This window comes from Zootoca vivipara, chromosome 3 (assembly GCF_963506605.1).
Source record: "Zootoca vivipara chromosome 3, rZooViv1.1, whole genome shotgun sequence".
Classification (NCBI taxonomy): domain Eukaryota; kingdom Metazoa; phylum Chordata; class Lepidosauria; order Squamata; family Lacertidae; genus Zootoca; species Zootoca vivipara.
This window is the reverse complement of record NC_083278.1, coordinates 114,235,368-114,257,381: the sequence shown is the minus strand read 5'-3', so window position 1 is coordinate 114,257,381 and position 22,014 is coordinate 114,235,368. Positions and strand designations below refer to the sequence as shown.

The 22,014-nt window shown below is 44.4% G+C and overlaps 2 long non-coding RNA genes across 2 annotated transcripts; one reads left to right on the top strand and one right to left on the bottom strand.

The window, feature by feature from the left end:
- The first annotated feature begins 7,490 nt into the window (after positions 1-7,490).
- LOC132591844 (uncharacterized) lies at positions 7,491-10,340 on the top strand. Its single transcript, XR_009557260.1, has 4 exons — positions 7,491-7,573; positions 8,209-8,313; positions 9,210-9,327; positions 10,149-10,340. It is a non-coding gene; the product is annotated as an uncharacterized LOC132591844 (long non-coding RNA).
- Positions 10,341-13,734: 3,394 nt separating this feature from the next.
- LOC132591843 (uncharacterized) lies at positions 13,735-20,669 on the bottom strand. Its single transcript, XR_009557259.1, has 4 exons — positions 20,537-20,669; positions 18,018-18,128; positions 17,485-17,611; positions 13,735-15,587 (listed from the first exon to the last, which is right to left on the bottom strand). It is a non-coding gene; the product is annotated as an uncharacterized LOC132591843 (long non-coding RNA).
- Between the last annotated feature and the right edge of the window lie 1,345 nt (positions 20,670-22,014).

Genomic DNA, 22,014 nt, shown 5'->3' with positions numbered 1-22,014 from the left:
CAACATTCCTACGTTTCATTACAATTGGCAACATTGTCATTTCACAGTTCAGTGCTGGGACAGAGACTTCCCCAGGGTTGGGAAAATCATGTGAAGCAAGATTGGAACTACCAGGCCAGATGCAAAGCTGGACATCCTTAGACCAAAGCAGCTTCATCTCTTCATTTAGTCAACACTCTTCTAGCCTTCATTCCCACAAGGAAGCCATCTTTTGCTATTGGACTCTGGGCCGGCCCACCCATGGGGCAAGGTGAGACAATTGCCTCAGGCAGGATCCACAGTGGCAACAAATCTTGACATCTATCTTTATCCCCTCATTGTTCTTGATGTACATATTCACTCACCCCTTCTTCCCTGGTAGTAAGAGAGGCACCATTTTGTGGTTCACCTTGGGTGCCAAAATGTCTTGGGCCAGCCCTGATTGGGCTAGACAAAGGACTATCCCTTGACTTGAGAGTGTTTCCAGCTACCCCACTCCCTGCCCCTGGAACCCTTGCAAGTTGCTTGAGCTGGAATTTCTGTTCCCCATTATCAGTGAGGCTCAGGTCACATACCCAAGAGTGTGACCTGACTGCAGAACTGGTAAGAACCAGTAACTGGAGGACCACTTCTGTGCACACATGAGCGTCAAACCCACTTCGCAACCTGAAGATTACGTTGCCTGAAGGTAATGTAACTCGAGGGTCCACTGTACTGAGTCTTCGTACTTGATTCTCCAACAGGAATTTCTGTTATTATTACAGTGGTACCTTGGTTTACGAACTTAATCTGTTACAGAAGTCCGTTCTTAAAGCAAAGTGTTCTTAAACCAAGGTGTGCTTTTGCATAGCAGCAGGGGACTCAATTTACAAATGGAACACACAAGGCAAAGTTCACAAACCAAAACACCTACTTCCAGTTTTGCAGCGTTTTTAATCCAAGTTGTCCATAAACTAAGCTGTTCTTAAACCAAGCTACCACTGTATTATTTATTATTATTATTATTATTATTATTATTATTATTATTATTATTATTATTATGCCACCCAGCAGACAGGGTTGCCCCAGCCCCTCTGGGTGGCTTGCAGCAAATTAAAACATCAAACACAGTAAAACATCAAAAGTTAAAAACTTCCCTACACAGGGTTGCCTTCAGATGTCTTCTAAAAGTGAGATGGTTGCTTACTTCCTTGACATGGTCAACTCCCTTCTTATTTTGCTAGGACGCATGATATTGTTACCTTTATAGTACTGAAATGTTGGGGGATGGCTATGTTTGCTATTACACTGTTTCATCATGTTGTTATGGAATGGTTCTTGTGATGGTTGATTTTGTGTTATATCCCTTTTGTATCCCTTTCTTTATTACTGTAACCTGCCTTTGACCATGACTCCTTTTATGAGTTGCAAATAATAATAACAATAATTTTATTCTTTGCACCCTGTCTGGGTTGTCCCAGCTATTCTGGGAGGCTTCCAGCACATACAAAAACCTAATAAAACACCAAACATAGAAATTTCCCTATACAGGGCTGCCTTCAGACAACATATGCAGACATAGTTTTGATTTCTCAAATAATGACTAGCTGAGTTAAAACTATTTCAACCATGCATTATTACTGCACACACATTCAACTGTAAAGCATCAAGATAGCTGACTGTATGAGACCCCTACAGGAATAATAATCATCATCATCATCATCAACAACAACAACAACAAATTAGGCCTTGAACTGGATAGGAGGAAGGAGCCTGTGCATGCCACCCCTGACCCCACACCTCCCCACACCTACTCCATTCAGAGTCTTTAAGAAGGTCGGAAGGGAGCTTCTGCATGTGTTTGGGTAATGACATTTGGAACCCCCTTGGTTAAGCCCAAGGGGACACAGGTGGCTCTGTGGTATAAACCACTGAGCCTTGGGCTTGCCGCTCAGAAGGTCGGCGGTTCGAATCCCCGTGACGGGGTGAGCTCCCGTTGCTCAGTCCCAGCTCCTGCCAACCTAGCAGTTCGAAATCACATCAAAGTGCAAGTAGATAAAGAGGTACCACTCCGGCGGGAAGGTAAACGGCGTTTCTGTGCACTGCTCTGGTTTCGGCAGAGTCATGCTGGCCACATGGCCCAGAAAAACTGTCTGCGGACAAACGCCGGCTCCCTCGGCCAGTAAAGCGAGATGAGCACCACAACCCCAGAGTCATTCGTGACTGGGCTTAATTGTCAGAGGTCCTTTACCTTTACCTAATTCAGTCCAGAACTTAACTGCTGACTTACCTGGATGAAACAAAAAGCCAAGGGCAAGAAAGAGAAGGTAACAGGTCTTCATGACCATGAGAAGATGAAGACAGATGTTTGGATGGGAATCCTCTATCCCTAAAACAAGAGCCACAAAGAATGAAATATGGTGATGTCTCTCCAAAACTGTTCATAAATTTAGTGGAACAATGGTAACTGGTGGGATTGGTAGAACAGATGGCAGGCATCTAAAAAGTAGGTGGAACAGACAGAATAAACGAATTCTCCATTTGTTCCCATTCTCCTCCCTGGTGAGTTCAACAAGTGCAACAATGAAACTGCCAACAGCCAGGGCCAACTCTGGATTTGTTGTAAGTCAGACTACAGTAAAGTATGGGCTGTCTGCAGGCAGATATGGAAGCTTTCCATGCACCAAATGGATGAATCTCCACTATAACCAATTATTGCATCTTGTGATGTTGAAGCTGCAGAATATTGAAGTTGCTTTGCAAGTGTGCCCTTTGAAAAGTTTGGACAACTTTGAGAAGCATGAGAAATTCCTCATATATTTTGGCACAGATGATTCATAACCATGGGAAGAGGACCAGAGCTTTAGCTAGAACTTTGGGGTGTTCTTGAAGCAGTCCTGATTGCTGTGCTGAATAGCTCTCATAACAGACCAAAGTGGGAGCCTTCCCAGTAAGACTGAAAAGCAGGCAGTCCTGCTGATAGTGAAATGCCAGTTGCATGGTTTTTCTGCCCAGAGACACATGTGATATAGCTTCATTTTTCGATTAGGATGTTCTGAGTGTCAGGGAAGAAGAGAAATATCTCTACACACCTCTGTAAGTTCAAGGTAGTATGAATGTGTATGGAACAGAAAATAGTGTGTGGCTTTGAGAAGGGGAAAGGGGACTTCAAAAATGCTTGGCATTTTCATTGGAAAGGTTATATTTAAGTAGCTCCAATGGCCGAGACTGCACTGCTTGTGGGGACATGTGCTGGCTGGCCTGGGTGTGTCCATTCATACATTGATCTAGGCAAACTTCTTAAAGGATCTTTTGATGTCAGGCATTAAGTGCTGCAGAGATCTGGCACCTTGTTAGAGAACTGAAGAGCTGTTTGTTTGTTTGCTGTCTGTCCAAAAGATTGGTTGATTCCCAGGGGCGTAGGAAGATAGAGGCAGGGCACCCCTAGCGGTCCCAGGGGCGCCATCGCAGCTGCCCGCCCTGCCCCAGCGCATGACGTGCCCCGCCCCTGTGCATAGCGCGCCCCGCCCCTGCGCATGGCGTGCCCCACCCCCCAAACACCCCACATCCTTGGGGGCAGGGCACCTGCTCTCCGACCCAGTGGCGGAGCATGAAGCTCCGTCGCTGTTGGTGCCTGTCCTACCAAGGGAGGCAATTTGAGTCAGAGGACACCAACAGGTAAGAATTGGGTGAGCAATTGGAAAGTGCCTTTAAAATGAGAGTAGATTACAAAAACTTGCCTTTCAGAGCTGTGGGACCTGAGAGTTAGGGTATGTTTCCCATTTAGGGTCAACTTTAAACCCTACACAAAACTCTGGAGCCATGTGGCATGAAGCTCATGAAGGCTTACTTCAAATCTGTTCAGGTGTGCTAGGGCTAGATCATAGAATTACAAAATCTTACAGTTGGAAGGGTCCCCAAGAGTCATCTAGTCCAACCCCCTGCAATGCAGTGTTGTCAATGAATAAGCCCACATGTGTCACAGATGTACTGGCATAAACTTGAAAAATGTGCTCCTGGCAACCACCACCACTTTGGCATTTCCAACTAATTCACTCCTTTTGACATTTAACATATGCACCTTGCTTGTTTTGTTGGTTGGTTGTGATATAACTCTCACCTTTTGCAGCAACGTGTCGTACTGCATTCTCCAATCTCATCATAACCTGACTCACAGCTGTCTTTGCAGACGCCACCGATGGAATTGCATTTTTCCTCACCTATTATCTGAGCAAAGACTGTTCCACCCAGAAAGAAGAAGAAGGAGGAGGAGGAGGAGGAGGAGGAGGAGGAGGAGGAGGTTACTAATAATCCTTTTCTTTCCATTACAACTGGTGAACTTGATAACTGCATCTAGCTAGTTATCCAGTTGCTTTCTTTTCCTCTTGGCATCATTTCATCATTTGATTGCAAATTCTGTTTTCCCTAGAAACAGTATAAACAAGGGATAGAGAACCCCAAGGACTGTGGTACAGAACCAGCCATCATTACTTTTGGATCCAGCTCCTCCTCTTCCCTCCTTGGCTCCACGCACCCACAGCAATTAGGCTTGTGAAAAAAGCTCCCGTTGTTGCCAAGGGAAGTTGTTTCCCCATGTCTAGTCGTCATGCAGGGGCCATTATATGTTTTAAGGTGGGGGTCACAGTTGGGGAGACCAGCACATGGAGACATCCCCCCCCCAAGTTGCACTCCATCCAGCTTCTGTTGGAGGCTTCCATTGTCACCAAAAGCAACATTTTCCTAAATTCAACTGCTGCACAGACACAATTTCTAAGTGGGGCAGTGGTGTTTCAACCTGTCATGGTTGGCCCAAGACATGTTGGCACCTGAGGAAAACCACGAAACGGTACAAATCTGGCTGGGGAGACTCAGCCAGATGGGTGGGATATAAATAATACATTATTATTATTATTATTATTATTATTATTATTATTATTATTTGTTTTAAAAAAGGGGGAAATGTGCCAGTGAGTATTGTTTGTGACCCTTTGTCTTGAGCGAACCTTGTTGGGTGATTAGCATTATTGACTGATGAAGTTTCCTGCGAAACCTCGATAATATCCGGAGAACAGGTCTCATCTATTTGGCTTCAATTGACCATTTGGCTTTGCACTTCCAGCTAACGACTACTTGAAAAACGCTTTGTTGTTGCCGTTCCTACATTTATAAAAAAGCAAAACAGACAATCACAGATGGGTATAACAGTGTAAAAACAAAACTGTGCCGTGATAACTCCCTGAAACGAGGTATAGGTAAAGTGAAAAAACGGAAAAATATCTGTTTCATCAGAAGGAAATTGTTAATGTTAAAGGACTGAGAAATATCATTGCTCTTTGAAAGCATCTGGGATGAATAGAGATTATCGGAATCTTATCTCATTATACATGATAAGCGATCTTCAGCCATCTCAACCCTTGCTTTTTCATGCAAAACCATTTGCAGTCGTTTTCGGTCATCAACAGCTATCAGTCATTCAATCATCCACTTCCACCACCCTTCTGAGTGATCCCCCCTCCCCTCCCCATCCCCACCCCTTCTCTACATAAGTGCCTGGGGACTCCTATTTCACTGTATCTGAAGAAGTGTGCATGCACATGAAAGCTCATACCAAAATAAAAACTTAGTTGGTCTTTAAGGTGCTACTGAAGGAATTTTTTCTTTTTAGTTTCTTTTGGAATATTTAAATCTATCATTTGTCTTTGAGGAATCATTAGTTGAGTTTTTTCACTTTACCTATACCTCGTTTCAGCGAGTTATCACAGCACAGTTTTGTTTTTACTCTGTTCCTACATTTATGGTTTTGTGCTTCCAGTGAAAGACTATCTGAGGAACATTTTGTTTGTTCCAAGCAACGAGAGAGACATTGGTTCATTATAAGTTTATAAGTCTCTCCAGACTTGGTTATGCACATTGCACTTTAGTTTGCTCATTGTCCAGGAGGTTTATGACTTTACATACTTGTTCTAGTAAAATTGTCCTTTATATTCATAGCCAGTTCTGGTGTTATTGGTTTGTTGTTTAATGCTTGGTTGATACACCATTATCTCTCATGGGTTCTGAAGAGCTTAAAACAAAACACACTCAGCCAATGTATGCCTGTAAAATATTTGGGTTTTCCTTCCCTTTGGGAGGACAGAGCGATGGAATCCTGCTTCTCTGAACTTCCCATTAATTCATGACTGGCTGCTCTGGAGGAAACTTAGTGCTGGACTTCATGACCCTGAATTGGGTTCAGGAAAGGCCATTAAATACCCTGTTGTGCTTTCTTAATTGCCCAGGAGTCAAGAGGAAGAAGATTGTATTGTATGTACTCTAGCCAAGATATAATCTTTACAAAGAAAGAAGTTTTGCTTCATGAAGTGTGTGTGTGAGGGGGGGGGGCATTGGGTCCCTTCCAATTTCTTCCTGAAACATCAGACTGTAAATCTTCTCTTCTTCGCCTTTTTCCTCCCCGTGAGAGGCTTGGAGGAGATACTGCTCAAGATACTTCTCTTGGCAACCTGCATTCCTGAATCGGGTTCAGGAAAGGTCATTAAATACCTTGCTGTGCTATCTTAATTGCCCAGGAGTCAAGAAGAAGATGATTATATTGTATGTACTGTAGCCAAGGGATAATCTTTACAAACAAAGACATTTTGCTTCAAGAAGGGGCAGGGGCGGGGAATGAATAGGTCTCTGAAGGCAATGCGGGTCTCAGAATACAACCATTTAAAAAAAATGCTTGTAATGGAGTGAAATAACGTCTTAGAACATCTTATGTCACATCCAATGTGTGTTTCTCCAGGAAGCTTGACATTGTGTGCATAGGACTTCCAATAATTTTATCATCTAGGAAATCTCCAAGCCGAGAACAGCCTATGCTGTTACAAGTCCACAGTATCACAGACTTTGAGACCAATCTCTGGGACCCATCAGCATAACTTTATCCTTCACATTGGGATGAATACAATAATAACCTGATGCAAGCTGTTATAGCAGGCATCGTGATCTACTGGTCAATCCTGCTTGATCTTTGGACCTTCTGTGATCTACCATAGCTGCCAAGTTTTCCCTTTTCTCGCGAGGAAGCCTATTCAGCATAAGGGAAATTCCCTTTTAAAAAGGGATAACTTGGCAGCTATGGTGATCTACAACCCCCCTGCCCCCCAAAAGAAATTCAACAACTTAGGCTCCCTACAAAAAGCTTAACAACTTAGGCTCCCTAAATAGATCACTGCCAGTTTCTTTAATACTGTACTGTGAGTAGATCGCAGTCTCTTGGGAGTTGGACATGCCTGTTTTATAGCGTCTCATGTGCTATCTGCAGAGACTGAGGAGATGTCAGTGTCAAAATGAGAGAATGCTACAGTTGTACTGTACTATCCTGTGAAGGGGTCTTTCTTGCTTGGAGCACTTGTGAAAGCATCAGAATTGATCCTTATGCCTGAGGCAGTACTTAGAGACAGGGAGTTCCAATCCTCTTTGGAGATTTGGATCATGTGGTTCCATAGGGAAGGCTGTAGCTGCTTTGAAGTAGCTATAAAAAGGATGCACTAGAGGGATTTTGCTTTTAGCAAAGAGTAGGAAGAGTCACACTGATTTAACCTTGTGAGGATCAAGAATTGTAGTGAAACTGGTGAGTGAAGGGGATTTGAGTAGATCTTCTCCTTTTATAACAGCAGATTTTCATCCATTATTTCATGGGGTGGTTTGGGGCTGGGCTATTTTCACTTCATTGAGCAGAGGCAGATTTAGGGGCAAGAGGTGCCACAGGGGACACTGCAACAATGATGATCAAGTGGCAATGGAAAGCAAGTGGCGGCGGCGGGGGGCATAGCTGCCAAGTTTTCCCTTTTCTCGCGAGGAAGCCTATTCAGCATAAGGGAAAATCCCTTTAAAAAAGGGATAACTTGGCAGCTATGGCGGGGGGGGGGTAGTGTTGCACAGGGCGCTGCTGAAACTTTAAAGCCCAAAGTCCATTACTGCATTGGGGGTGCAGTCATGTAATTTTTGCCGATGAAACCTCAAAGGGGGGGGGCTATTTCCAATGGGCAAGGAATAGAGTACAATAAAAGTAAATGCTATTCAAGTTGGAGCCACAACTCCACCCCAAAATTCATGGGTGGTGGGACTTGGGAGGCTAAATCGCCCTCATCAGAAAAGTCTTTATTGTGAAATGTGACCTCGGCCCCCAGCTTGAATAGATGGATCCCTTGCAATTTTCAGAGTGGTATAAATATTCTGTTTCTGTCATGGCATCTCTTCTTTTAGGGATATAGAGTTCCTAGCTAAACACTGACCTTTGCCTAACCAAAGCCATGAAGACCTGTTACCATTTCCTTCTGGCCATTGCCTTAATCCTTTCAGCTGATCCAGGTAAGTTATTAGTCCAGCTCCCTTGTGAGGTTAGGCAACCAAAGCTGTACACAGTATTCCAAATGTGTTTGCAGGCAGCTCATTGCTGGGGATCTAACTTCCCTGTCTTCCTCATATTCTCCTAGAACTTCCTAGGCTTCTTCCATGGAAACGATTCCATTTGTGGGGATGGCTAGTTGTTGGGCCATTGACTGCTACTTTTACACTGAAATAACAAGGCTAAACACAACTAGGTATTTGTTCCAGTTTTTCCCAATGTAGATTTTCATTCCTTCCTCATTCACCCCTTCTTCCCTAGTGGGTGATTGTTTCGTTTTGTGGTTTTCCTCAGGTGCCAACATGTCTTGGGCCAGCCATGACAGGTTGAAACACCACTGCCCCACTTAGAAATTGTGTCTCTGCAGCAGTTGAATTTAGGAAAATGTTGCTTTTGGTGACAATGGAAGCCTCCAACAGAAGCTGGATGGAGTGCAACTTGGGGGGGGGATGTCTCCATGTGCTGGTCTCCCCAACTGTGACCCCCCACCTTAAAGCATATAATGGCCCCTGCATGACGACTAGACATGGGGAAACAACTTCCCTTGGCAACAATGGGAGCTTTTTTCACAAGCCTAATTGCTGTGGGTGCGTGGAGCCAAGGAGGGAAGAGGAGGAGCTGGATCCAAAAGTAATGATGGCTGGTTCTGTACCACAGTCCTTGGGGTTCTCTATTCCTTGTTTATACTGTTTTTAGGGAAAACAGAATTTGCAATCAAATGATGGAATGATGCCAAGAGGAAAAGAAAGCAACTGGATAACTAGCTAGATGCAGTTATCAAGTTCACCAGTTGTAATGGAAAGAAAAGGATTCTTAGTAACCTTCTTCTTCTTCTTCTTCTTCTCTTTGGGTGGAACAGTCTTTGCTCAGATAATAGGTGAGGAAAGATGCAATTCCTGGGATGGTGTCTGCAAAGACAGCTGTGAGTCAGGTTTTGCTGACATTGGAGAATGCAGTACGACACGTTGCTGCATGAGGTGAGAGTTATATCACAACCAACCAACAAAACAAGCAAGGTGCATTTGTTAAATGTCAAAAGGAGTGAATTAGTTGGAAATGCCAAAGTGGTGGTGGTTGCCAGGAGCACATTTTTCAAGTTTATGCCAGTACACCATCTCCACCTGTCCCTGAAGAAATCAGATCTGGCCACAGGTCTGCCTTAATTACATCCAGGGTGGAATAGTACACTTGCTCCAGAGGGGGCTAGCGCAGAAGAGACTTTGGAAACTTGGAGTGCTGCAGAATATGGCAACAAGGAAGTTTTGGGGCACCTGTGGTATGTAGATCAGTTGAGTAAGGAATTTATTGCCCGCTCTCAGAAGACTGAGCACAGAAGATAGGTCTTAAAGCATAGTATTGTGCCTATGCTTGAATTTTTGTTTTGCTCCCACTGCCAAAACTGATGGGTCAAGATCTTTATATAAATATATTTCTCTACTTGTTTAGCAAGTAGGACATATGAGGACTTTTGTTCATTGTGTTCATGAATATTTTGTTCACGATTATTTCTTTTCGGGTTCAAGAGAATATTTAAATAAATATATGAATGAATGAATTTATTATTTCGGTCACAGACCAGTTCCAGCTCACATACAAAATCAGGGAAGTCATGAAACACAATAGGGATACGTTTAAATAATTTAAATAAATAAAATTTTATTATTAAAAGTTCATCACAAAATCTGTAGAGAAGCGGGGTTGAGTGCAGGAAGAAGGGGGAAGCAGAAACAACATTCTACAAATTATCAAGGTATGTGTGAATTTGTCAATATTAATTTATGATCTCCAAACCTCTTAGATTCGAATCTGAATGATGGGATCCACCTCTGCTGCCACTTGGCTTGAAGATTCATCAGCTCCTACCTGAACACCAGCGTTATCCAGGAATCGTGGTTTTTTTCCCCACCACCAGCTGAAGGACCATAAAAGCATGTTTGGTGTAAAACCTTCAAAGACCATGTGTTAATAAAAAATAAAAACTATAATGCAGATGGTCCAAAAGTTTACTGTGTCTCCTTTTATGTTTGACCCTGATGGGGTGAAAATGTATGACAGTCTGTATGGAAATTCTGTACGCCACCAAAGTTCTGCTATACAAATTGTTGGACAATGGAAGCACTACACAGGCCACGAGTGGCGGAGACATATTCCCATTTGGCTATGTGGATGAAAGAGTATCTCATGTTCATATATGGAATCAACAAGACAATATTGGCATCTGCATGTAAGGAGACCTATGGGCATCTGCTTTTCATTCATTATATATACCTCCTTAAAGGAATCTATATTAAATTTCATATACAGGGGTTCCTCTGAGACATATGCATACAGACAACTAGTGGGGGAAAGTAAATCCCATTTTTTAAAAGTTATTAATAAACTTGTATCCAGACCCTGCTCCCCAATAAGTCAATTTAACTCTTTAAAAAGAGACTATATGGGTGAACCATATCCCCATTCTTGAGTAAGAAAGAGGAAGATTGGGATATGAAAGCAATGATTTGATTTAAAAGTAATTTAAAAGCACATACATTGTTGCAGCAGTGCATTCCCTAATATTTTGATCTCACACTTACTGGTTCCGTGCAACTTGGTTCATGAGATTTGGACATTGTAGCCATGTGGCCAGCACAATATGCAGTGGCAGACAAACCCTCTCTGGCACCTGGGGTGGTGCAGCCCGTACAGACTGCGCATGTGCGACATGCCGTATAGACTGCGCATGTGCCGTATCCTGCACGTGCGCACTCCATATGACATGCCACACATGCGCATTCCGTACAGGTTGTCACTCTTGCGTGGTGGCCGTATGGGCTACGGCTTACATGGCGGCCACCCAGCAATAAGGAATAAGCAAAGCGTGCCCTGGCCGAGCAGGTGAGAGAGCAAGCCAGCTGCCGCCGCGCTGAGCAAGGCTTTTTACTGGGCAGCATGGCTTCGCTTCGGAGTCGCAGGGGAGTTGCAGAGTGTCACCCACCTCCAAGGTGGCACCCTGGCGGACTGCCCCCAACGCACCCTCTTGCTACGCCACTGACGATATGTCACTGCTTTCTTCCTTTATTTCTTCTCATTGGGATATAAAGTTCACAAACATCTGCATTGCCTTTTCATAATCTCGAATTCCATATAACCTGTGCTTTCATGCCTTTACCTTGCTACTGCTCCCCTTTTAAAATAACTGGTCAGATGAGCTATGCACAAAACCAACCTTAGAAAAGTTAGGTCCTTGGGCAAATGATTACACTGAGACCTCTTTCTTCTTTCATCCTTCCTCCTACCCTGTTCCTTTCTGATGCCCAGCAATACTATTGTGTGCTTTGAATCATGGCTGCCCACCTATATCATTGTGTACTGCGGATCAGAGCCGCTGTTAGTTAGAAACACACACACATCCCCTCTCTTTCTATCTTTCCTCCTGTTGCTAAAGAGACACTCCATTGCCTCTGCCAAAAGACTAGCAAGCTATACAGACAAGGAGAGGTAATCTTTTCACCTGGCTCCTATCTTCCCCACTTAATGGATTCCTAAACCAACCTGAGCTGTTTCTCCCACCCCCTCCTTTGTTGCAAAAGTTCATTCTGGATTTTTAGCATTTAGCATTGTAACATTCTTCATTTTAGTATTTTGTGCATATCTTGAAGCTCTTCAGTCCTGAAAACCGTTTTAATTCTGCTTTCCTTCACTCTCTTAAATCCCTCCAGGAAAAGCAAGGAAACATTTTCCCCCCTCTTCAAATCTGTCTGCAAGAGTACCCTGGAATAATGAAATAATGCAAGATCATTGAGTGAAGTAGGTGCAAAATTGAATAATTAACACAACAGGTTCTTTCTTTGGCAATCACTCATAGACAAGTAAGATTGTCTCCCATTTACTGTAGACTTGCTGAATATTAACCACTTATAAACGCCATCTCCAACTCCTCGAAAGATTCCATTAACGATGTCTCTGATCAGCGATGAACAAGATCTGTGACACATGTGGACTTACTCATCGACCACATTGCATTGCAGGGGGTTGGACTAGATGACTCTTGGGGACTCTTCCAACTGTAAGATTTTGTGATTCTATGATCTAGCCCTAGCACACCTTGAAAGATCTACATTGGCTCCCAGTACGTTTCTGAGCACAGTTCAAAGTGTTGGTTTTGACCTTTGAAGCCCCAAACGGCCTCGGTGCTGTATACCTGAAGGAGCGTCTCCACCCCCATCATTCAGCCTGGACATTGAGATCCAGCACGGAGGGCCTTCTGGCGGTTCTCTCATTGCGAGAAGTGAGGTTACAGGGAACCAGGCAGAGGGCCTTCTCAGTAGCAGCACCCGCCCTGTGGAACGCCCTCCCACCAGATGTCAAGGAAATAAGCAGCTATCTTAATTTTAAAAGACATCTGAAGGCAGCCCTGTTTGGGGAAGATTTGCTACCACAATTTTGGGCCACACAGAATTAACCTGTGACTCCATGGACAGCTGTGAGTCCAAAATGACTCCCAGGCTGCGCACCTGGTCCTTCAAGGGCACAGTTATCCCATTCAGGACCAGGGAGTCCCCCACACCCACCCACCCCCTGTCCCCCCAAAACAGTACTTCTGTCTTGTCAGGATTCAACCTCAATCTGTTAGCCGCCATCCATCCTCCAACCGCTTCCAGACACTCACACAGGACATTCACAGCCTTCACTGGTTCTGATTTAAAAGAGAGATAGAGTTGGGTATCATCCGCATACTGATGAACACCCAGCCCAAACCCCCTGATGATCTCTCCCAGTGGCTTCATATAGATGTTAAAAAGCATGGGGGTGAGGATGGAACCCTGAGGCATCCCACAAGTGAGATCCCAGGGGTCTGAACACTCATCCCCCATCACCACTTTCTGAACACGGCCTAGGAGGAAGGAGCAGAACCACTGTATGACAGTCCCCCCAAGCTTTTAGAGTGCCATGCAGTTTTAGAGTGCCATGCAAGATTTCTGCCCCCCCCCCCAAATCATTTTTTCAGGCTGAGAGTGTGGCCCAAAATTGTGGTAGCAATTTTGGAGACCGTCCTCTTGCAGGGAAAAAATGGGATGTCCCTTTTTTCCGGAACAGTTTGTGTGTATGCACAATCTTAAAATAGCTATAAAAACTATCCCTAGGAACCTGAAGGGGGCAGAAATTGCTTATTGGCTAGGCCTGGATTGCAACAGGTCTAGGCAGTCTAAACCTGTTATGGCAACATAGAATGTTTCTTTGCAAATTCATAACCATAAATAGAAGCTTGGTCACAATGGTTTATGATTGGCCCATCCCAAATAGCCCAGGTTTCAGAATTTGTTCTAAGCAGGGTGCAATGAAGGCCACAAGGAAAAGAGATAAAGCAATGGGGTGGAGTGCAGCAGCAGAAAGCCAGGACAGTTGTTTCCTGCTATTTGACAAACAACAACAACAACAATAGTTCAAGGGGAAAATATTTATTGCGTCACATTTTACATTTGAAAAGGGCAATACAAAGTTGCATGATTGTCCCTAACACATTTTAAAATATAGGTTTATAAGCCATCAAAGGTAAAATCTAAAAATGTACGTGTCCTGAAAAATGTTCAATAAAATGCTGGTGAAATTTCATGAGGATGGACTGTCTCACCAGAGTGGTGCATGCTCTGGTCATCTCCCGCTTGGATTACTGCAATGCGCTCTACGTGGGGCTACCTTTGAAGGTGACCCGGAAACTGCAATTAATCCAGAATGCGGCAGCTAGACTGGTGACTGGGAGCAGCCGCCAAGACCACATAACACCAGTCCTAAGAGACCTACATTGGCTCCCAGTACGTTTCTGAGCAAAAATCAAGGGTGGTCTAGCTGTTAGAGTTTGAGGCTAGTATTTTTCTTCGTGGGAAGTGGTCAGGGGCCACATGCATGTTTGTGGCCAAAGCTGGTGGCAAATGAGTAAAATGCCTGAAAATGTATGTCTCCAGCACCTTTATACTCCTTTCCCTTCTTTCTCCTTTCTCCCTTCGCTTTCTCACAGACAAACATACACCAGATTCCTCAAACACACCACACACCTCTACAAGATAAGATATCTTTATTGTCATTGTCCCCTTGCAGGAACAACGAAATTACTCACATCCTGACAGCGCTTCTAAACTAGGGCTGCCTTATTTTGAAGTGCAAAAAAGAGAGGATGCCAAGACAACTTTAAGCGGAGGCTTGACAGCCATCTGTCAGGAATGCTTTGATGGTGTTTCCTGCTTAGCAGGGAGTTGGACTGGATGGTCCTTGTGGTCTCTTCCAACTCTATGATTCTATGATTCTAACTCTCATTTTATATGCCCCCTACAATATGTAGGCTATAGACACTATCGTATATTGCTGAGGGGGGCAAGAGAAGAGGAAGTCTTGAACTACCAGTTATGTCTATGTCCCATCCAGAAAATACAGCCAGAGACATTTTGGCAAATTTTAAAAATCTACCTGGACAGAAATGTTACCCCTGAAAAAGAGGACGTGTCTTGGAAAAAGAGGACACATGGCAAGCCTAATTACCAATCTGACAAGTTTTGCAACTGGCAGCCCATTTTCTGTGCGATGTGGTGATTTGAATCGATTTGAATCAGTGATTTGGTTCAGCATAACTGCTGATCGCCGAAGAATTGATGCTTTTGAATTATGGTGCTGGAGGAGACTCTTGAGAGTCCCATGGACTGCAAGATCAAACTCATCCATTCTGAAGGAAATCAGACCTGAGTGCTCACTGGAAGGACAGATCCTGAAGCTGAGGCCCCAATACTTTGGCCACCTCATGAGCAGAGACGACTCCGTGGAAAAGACCCTGATGCTGGGAAAGATTGAGGGTACAATGAGAAGGGGACGACAGACGATGAGATGGTTGGACAGTGTTCTTGAAGCTACCAACATGAGTCTGACCAAACTGCGGGAGGCAGTGGAAGACAGGAGTGCCTGGCGTGCTATGGTCCATGGGGTCACGAAGAGTTGGACACGACTAAACGACTAAACAACAACAACTACTGCCCTTTGACTAAGTAGGGTTTCTCTTTTGTTTTGTTTTTATGCTTTATTTCAAGTAACATGTGTAACAGAACAACACACCTTTTCCCATAGAAGGCTCAGTTATTTCTTTCAAGGACCACGAGTCTTCACCATGGCGGGTTCAACATGCAAATGTTTGTTGGGGCAATCAGACTCTATGGGACATTTATGAGAACTTCCGGCATGTTGATGCTTTCTGACTTGCATATCCTTCTGGCTGTTGAAGAGAAGATAAGAGCCAGAGAGCAAGCAGGAAATCAGGTGCCAGAGAAAGAAGAAGGCGAAAAAATAATCCTATATAATAAAGTGCAAGTGTCTCTGCGTCCAGTCCCTGTGTCCCTGTGTCCGCGCTACCGCGCTACAGGGATTGGACGCAGAGACACTTGCTCGCGCGCCCAGGACACGGGTCCCGCCGTGCCGAGCCTCACATGGCCGCCGCCGCCCTCCTTCCCCGCGCACCCGCGTTAGCAGCCGCTGCGGCGGGAAGAGTTTGCGGCTCTTTCCCCCCACCTCCGCCTCTCTTTCCTCGGCCAGCTCCCTCAAACGCCGGCGCTGCCATTGCAGCCGCAGGGAGCTCTGGCACTGCCAGGCAGGAGCCCCGCCTCATGTGAGGGGAGCCTTTGCCTCAGAAGGGAAAGGCGGGAAGAAAAAACGCAAAGAAGGAAAGAGGGCTCTGCACGGAGGAGGAGGAGGAGGAGGAGGAGGAGGAGGAGGAGGAGGAGGAGGAGGAGGAGGTAAGGAAGTGCAGGGGTATCTTCCTTCTCTCTCTCTCTCTCTCTCTCTCTCTCTCTCTCTCTCTCTCTCTCTCTCTCTCTCTCTCTCTCTCCGTCTCCCCTCACCTGCGCCTCAATCCCAGAGGCGGGAAGCCGGATTCATCCCCCTCGCTCGGTCATGGCTGGCGGCCCGCCCTGCTCCTCGCTGCACCCCGCCGAGCAGGTCTACTTGGGAGGAAGCAGGCTTCAGAAGGCTGCCTCCCCTTCTCCTCCCAGACACAGCAACTGAGCGCAGTTTACTGAACGGGCTGAATGACCACTAGTTGAATCATAAAGCTGGAAAGAACCTTGGAGGTCAACTATTCCAAACCCTTGCTCAATGAAGATCTGCTGTGGTCTGTCACCAGCTTTAATTTTCCCCAAATCAGTTTCAATACTCCTCATCAATACAAAATCCTGTGTAGGGTTGCCAGACTCAATAGAGGACAGGACTTCTGTGCCTTTAATTGCCCTGCTCTCCTTTGAGTCTGGAAACCTTAAAGAGAAGCCAGCAGACCCTTTGTTTAATTTCCAAACAAAGGGTCTGCTGGTTTCTCTTTAAGGTTTCCAGACTCAAAAGAGAGCAGGGCAATTAAAGGCACAGAAGTCCTGTCCTCTATTGAGTCTGGCAACCCTAATCCTGTGCTCTCCTCTCCTTCTGAAGAGTGGGTTTGCTTTAGACCATAGCTGCCAAGTTTTCCCTTTTCTCGCGAGGAAGCCTATTCAGCATAAGGGAAAATCCCTTTAAAAAAGGGATAACTTGGCAGCTCTGCTTTAGACAGAAGTTTTACCTCTTTATGAGCAATGTAGATACCATCTACATCAATGTTCCCCAAAGCCAGGAAGATTGTCGCCCGTGGCGGGCCCAATTGCAGGTGTACCTCTATTATATTCCAGATCTATTGTTTGTAGAAAGGTTTCACTGAGTAGGGCCAGAATAAATGGATGTAGGTGCAGAGTCCAAGGGTTGAGTGAGGAAGCATCCCGTGGAGGTTTGTTTCTGCCCTTCTAGCACCAAAAGTACTCTCTACAATCTAATGAAGTGAGTCTACTTCATCATAGCACATAGCTCATGTATGCTGCTGGGAGGATGGGAGGGACCGATTCCCCACTGGAATTCTTGAATTGGATTGAAATATAGCACGTAAGAGGAGTAATTCTGGATTCGACAACAGTTACAGGCCTGTCAGTTTTCACGTGGGCTGAACCAGAGGGCTATGGGTTGGTCACAAGCAGCAGAAGAAGAAGATTCAAATCAAAGTTTTAGCCCTACCATTCCTGATTTGCTTTAAGGTCTGGAAAACATTTTGCATTGATGTCCTATTTATTTATTCATTCATTGTTTGAGGTCACTGTTCTTACCTTATGCAGCAAATTCTCTTCTCATTACAGATACCATAAGCCACATATTTGGGTCGGCACCTCACTTCATTCTCACAATAGCCATTCAAGATATGACATAATTTTTCACTTGCTGGGTCAGCAAAACCTATGCATATGAGAACAAAAATAACAAATGGAGCAGGACTAGGAAAATACCAAAATACTTCATACTAAGCCAACATTTCTAATCGTACTGCAGCTGCCAGTTGGGAAGCATGCTAAATAAAAATAAATATGCCAGCTTGAGTTAAATGTTAAACCATTTTCTCCTTTCTTTATTTAAGAAGAGCCACAATGATACAGAAAGGAAGAGGTGGCAGGAAGCCTGGAAGAAGATAATGCAGCTATTATTATAAGGGCTGCCAGGTCAGAACCACCTCAGACCCTGAGATTTCAAGAACCAAATCTGGGGACTAGGGGCAGATCCTGGAGCTGGGACAAGGGCTGTACAAATTCGGAAAGTGTGAGTTAGGAAGGTTTGCCTCTTGTCTAGAGGTGATGGAAGAACTTACTTGGATCAAAAAAGAGCACCGAGACAAGGAGAAGAAAAAGAGCAGGAAGGTACCAGGTCTTCATAGTCATGGCAGGTCAAAGGCTGATGTTCTGTTGGGAACTCCTAGGAACTGGAAACCAAGGGGGAAACCAGACATTGTATTTCTGTGTTATTTAGTTTCTATCACTCTGCAGATTGCTTTTCAAACCATAAGGATGGATTTCAAAAGAAAAGAAAGGAAACCTCCATGTCAAGATTATGCCAATTTTGTTTTTTAGCTGAAAATGCAGACCAAAAAAATCGTGTGTGTGTGTGTGTGTTTGTGTGTAGGATTCATGTTTCCTAAAGTAACCAGCACATCAGCGTATGCATCCCAAGTCATGTAACTGTATCTTGCAGAAAAAATAATATAGCAAGAGCTTGCCACTGTTATGTGTATTATGCATTTGATTTTGTATATAATTAGTTGGCCTTTTAAAAGGACACTGACTGTGCAGACATAAGTGGGTACATGATGGAAGGGGCAATGCAAAGCTCATCTTTGCATTGGGGGACAGGAGGCGGGCGAGTGTGGAGGACTCCCTGGTCCTGAATGGGGTAACTGTGCCCCTGAAAGACCAGGTGCGCAGCCTGGGAGTCATCTTAGACTCACAGCTGTCCATGGAGGCACAGGTCAACTCTGTGTCCAGGGCAGCTGTTTATCAGCTCCATCTGGTACGCAGGCTGAGTCCCTACCTGCCCACTGACTGTCTCTCCAGAGTGGTGCATGCTCTAGTTATCTCTCGCTTGGACTACTGCAATGCGCTCTACGTGGGGCTACCTTTGAAGGTGACCCGGAAACTACAACTAATCCAGAATGCGGCAGCTAGACTGGTGACTGGGAGCGGCCGCCGAGACCACATAACACCGGTCCTGAAAGACCTACATTGGCTCCCAGTACGTTTCCGAGCACAATTCAAAGTGTTGGTGTTGACCTTTAAAGCCCTAAACGGCCTCGGTCCGGTATACCTGAAGGAGCGTCTCCACCTCCATCGTTCTGCCCGGACACTGAGGTCCAGCTCCGAGGGCCTTCTGGCGGTTCCCTCACTACGAGAAGCCAAGTTACAGGGAACCAGGCAAAGGGCCTTCTCGGTAGTGGCACCCACCCTGTGGAATGCCCTCCCACTAGAGGTCAAAGAGAACAACAATTACCAGACCTTTAGAAGGCATCTCAAGGCAGCCCTGTTTAGGGAAGCTTTTAATGTTTAATGGATTTCTGTATTTTAATGTTTGATGGATTTCTGTATTTTAGAATTTCTGTTTTGTTGGAAGCCGCCCAGAGTGGCTGGGGGAACCTGGCCAGATGGGCGGGGTATAAATAATAAATTATTATTATTATTATCTGGATTGGGACAGCCAAAATTCATGCATAAATTCATTTCATCTGGGTTACTCCTCCATCCTTATGAAGAAGTAACTTATCTTCTAAAGGCATGTTTGCATGAACATAATGTGCTGTCTATGTGGATGTGCATGCACAAATGTCCCCAAAACATCTCACTCCACATGCTCAGTCCTTGGCCTTGTTCAAGTTGAGTGAAGGTGGTTTGCAGGGGTCTTCTACTGTCATTTGCTTGAATATGAGTTGAACTGACCATATAGTTGGGGATCCTGATAAAACAGGGCTGCTTCCCACACAATGGCTCAATTAATGTGTTCAGGGAAACTCTTGCAAGCACCTCAAGTGGGTTCTAGGAAAAATATTGGGAAAATATTGGGAGACTTTGCTTGTACGTGGAACACTTCTTCCTTATGCCTCTATCTGCATGTTTTGGGTGCGAACCAAGACAGAAGAGCATTTCAAATGAAGAACGGTCATGAACTACAGAAGAATAATGTAATTGATGGTGATGATTTATTGAATTTATATACCGCCCTATGCACAGAGGTCTCAGGGCAGTTCAAAGAATAAAATCAAAATATATACAGTACCCACAAAGTACATAATCAAAATAAACAACAACCACAACAACACAATAACAACCCCCCTATCAGGAAAAAAAACATTTCAAAAGGGCATAGGATGATCAGTTACAGAAGTGAAATTGTGATGGCACATTATTCTGAAAGGAAAGAGTACAATGTGCAGAACTCTTGAACCTTGCTTTATGAGAAGCATGAGATCTGAATTTAAATATCTGGGGTTGTAACGGAGTACATCAGAGTAGATGTCATCTATTCTTTGAATCATGATTGATTTTATGCTATAGATTTCTTCAGGAGTGTTCAAGAAGCCCACCTCAGCTATGTCGATCCTGCTCAGTGCCACTTCTGCCTACAAAAGTACCTCCCAACTGCTCTCCAGGCCCTGGGCATAGTCACCCCCTGCACAAGTCATACACCCACCACCCATGAAATAGTGACCTGTTTCAGGCTTTTAGCATCACCACCAGCAGCAACAAAATGCATGAAGCTCTCAAACCTTCCTCCACACCTCTGGAAAAGCCACCTTTAAAAAGTGGAGAGAAGCATCAAAATCACACCCACCCACCCACTCACCTGTTTCCCAGTATTCCAGTCTTTGCCGGAGAAGATCAACCAGACTTTTCTCAGAGCATATCAGCCCAAAGTACACACTGCTTCTCTTTATAAGCACTCCATAGATCTTATTTCCCTCTGCAGCTATGTTACATCTTGCCCAATCACCTTCCCTGGGGGCCGAGGCTCTTCCCTCTTTCTTCAATACCCAAGTGGCTAAAATCAACAAATGAATCATTCCCTGTTGCTCTGGAATTCTGTTGGTCCTTGAGCAATTCTCTTTAACCTCTCTGGGGAAGGATGTGCAAACCTGGAGTTCAACCACGTTGACTCTAATAACTTGTGTATTCTGTGAAGTTCTGAATTAATCAGCAGAAAAAAATCCTCCCTCTTCACTCAAAGCATGTCCATTATTTAAATCCAATTTTTCATCTTAAGAAATGGAGACTTGTCGCTCATGAGGACAGCTTCGGAGAGTGCCAGAATCACACAGGGGCATTCCATCCAGCGCCCCCCAGTCCCTTATTCCCTCTGGATTTGGAGCCAGGTGTTGGGCGACCACGGATGAGAATGTTTCCTCTAGCCCTAGAGGAGTTTGGGTGGCTGATTATTCCCATCTCAGCCTCTAATTGCCCGTGCGAAAAGGAGACAATGGAATTTCAGCCATCTTCCATGGCAACAAGCCGGAAGTCATTTAGCCCCACGTAGTGTTTCCATTGTCTGATTTATTTTTTCCCCTTAGAGTAGGTCTTTGGTGGGTTATATATCTAGGTTTTTAAATGTGTTGTGGCCAATAATGCAACTTCCTCCCACACTCTTCAGGTTTCCTAAAGTTGCCAGAACATCAGCAGACACATCCAAGTCATTGCCCTCATAGCCAGAATCATCTGTAGAAATTTCCACCTGAGATAGTGCTTCTACCACACCACTTCCAACAACAACAAACCTATGAAGCCCCAAACCATACTCCTCCAAACTCTTTGAAAACCATTAATTAACAAGCAGAGAGATGTATCTAAATCCTCACCTGTTCATCAACAAGTCCTCATGAGATCAGCTAGGCTATTCTCAGGCCATATCAGCCAAAAGTACAAAACAAGTAGTCACATAAATACATTCCCTTTAATTAATAGAACTCAATCAAGTATAACAAAAAGGAGATAAATGAAGTTAAAAGTCTAAAGAAACAAAACACACCCACCTTTATAAAATACTAGCATTACATGCCTAAAATTCTGACTGTTGATGCAGAGCTTAAAAGTGAAATCATGATTACCTGAATCAGCAAGTCTAGAATTGGGCAGCAAACAAAAGGTGATGTGGTGCTACCCCAAAATGAACAATTGAGAGATACTTGAAGGGATATTTATATTCATTTCTCAATTATCAAAGCAGAGCAAGATTGTGTTCAACAAAATATCATGCTTCATGAGAGGAGCTGATGAATCATATGCCAAAAGTGCATATTTTATGTTGCAAGTTCTGCAAAAATTTAGATT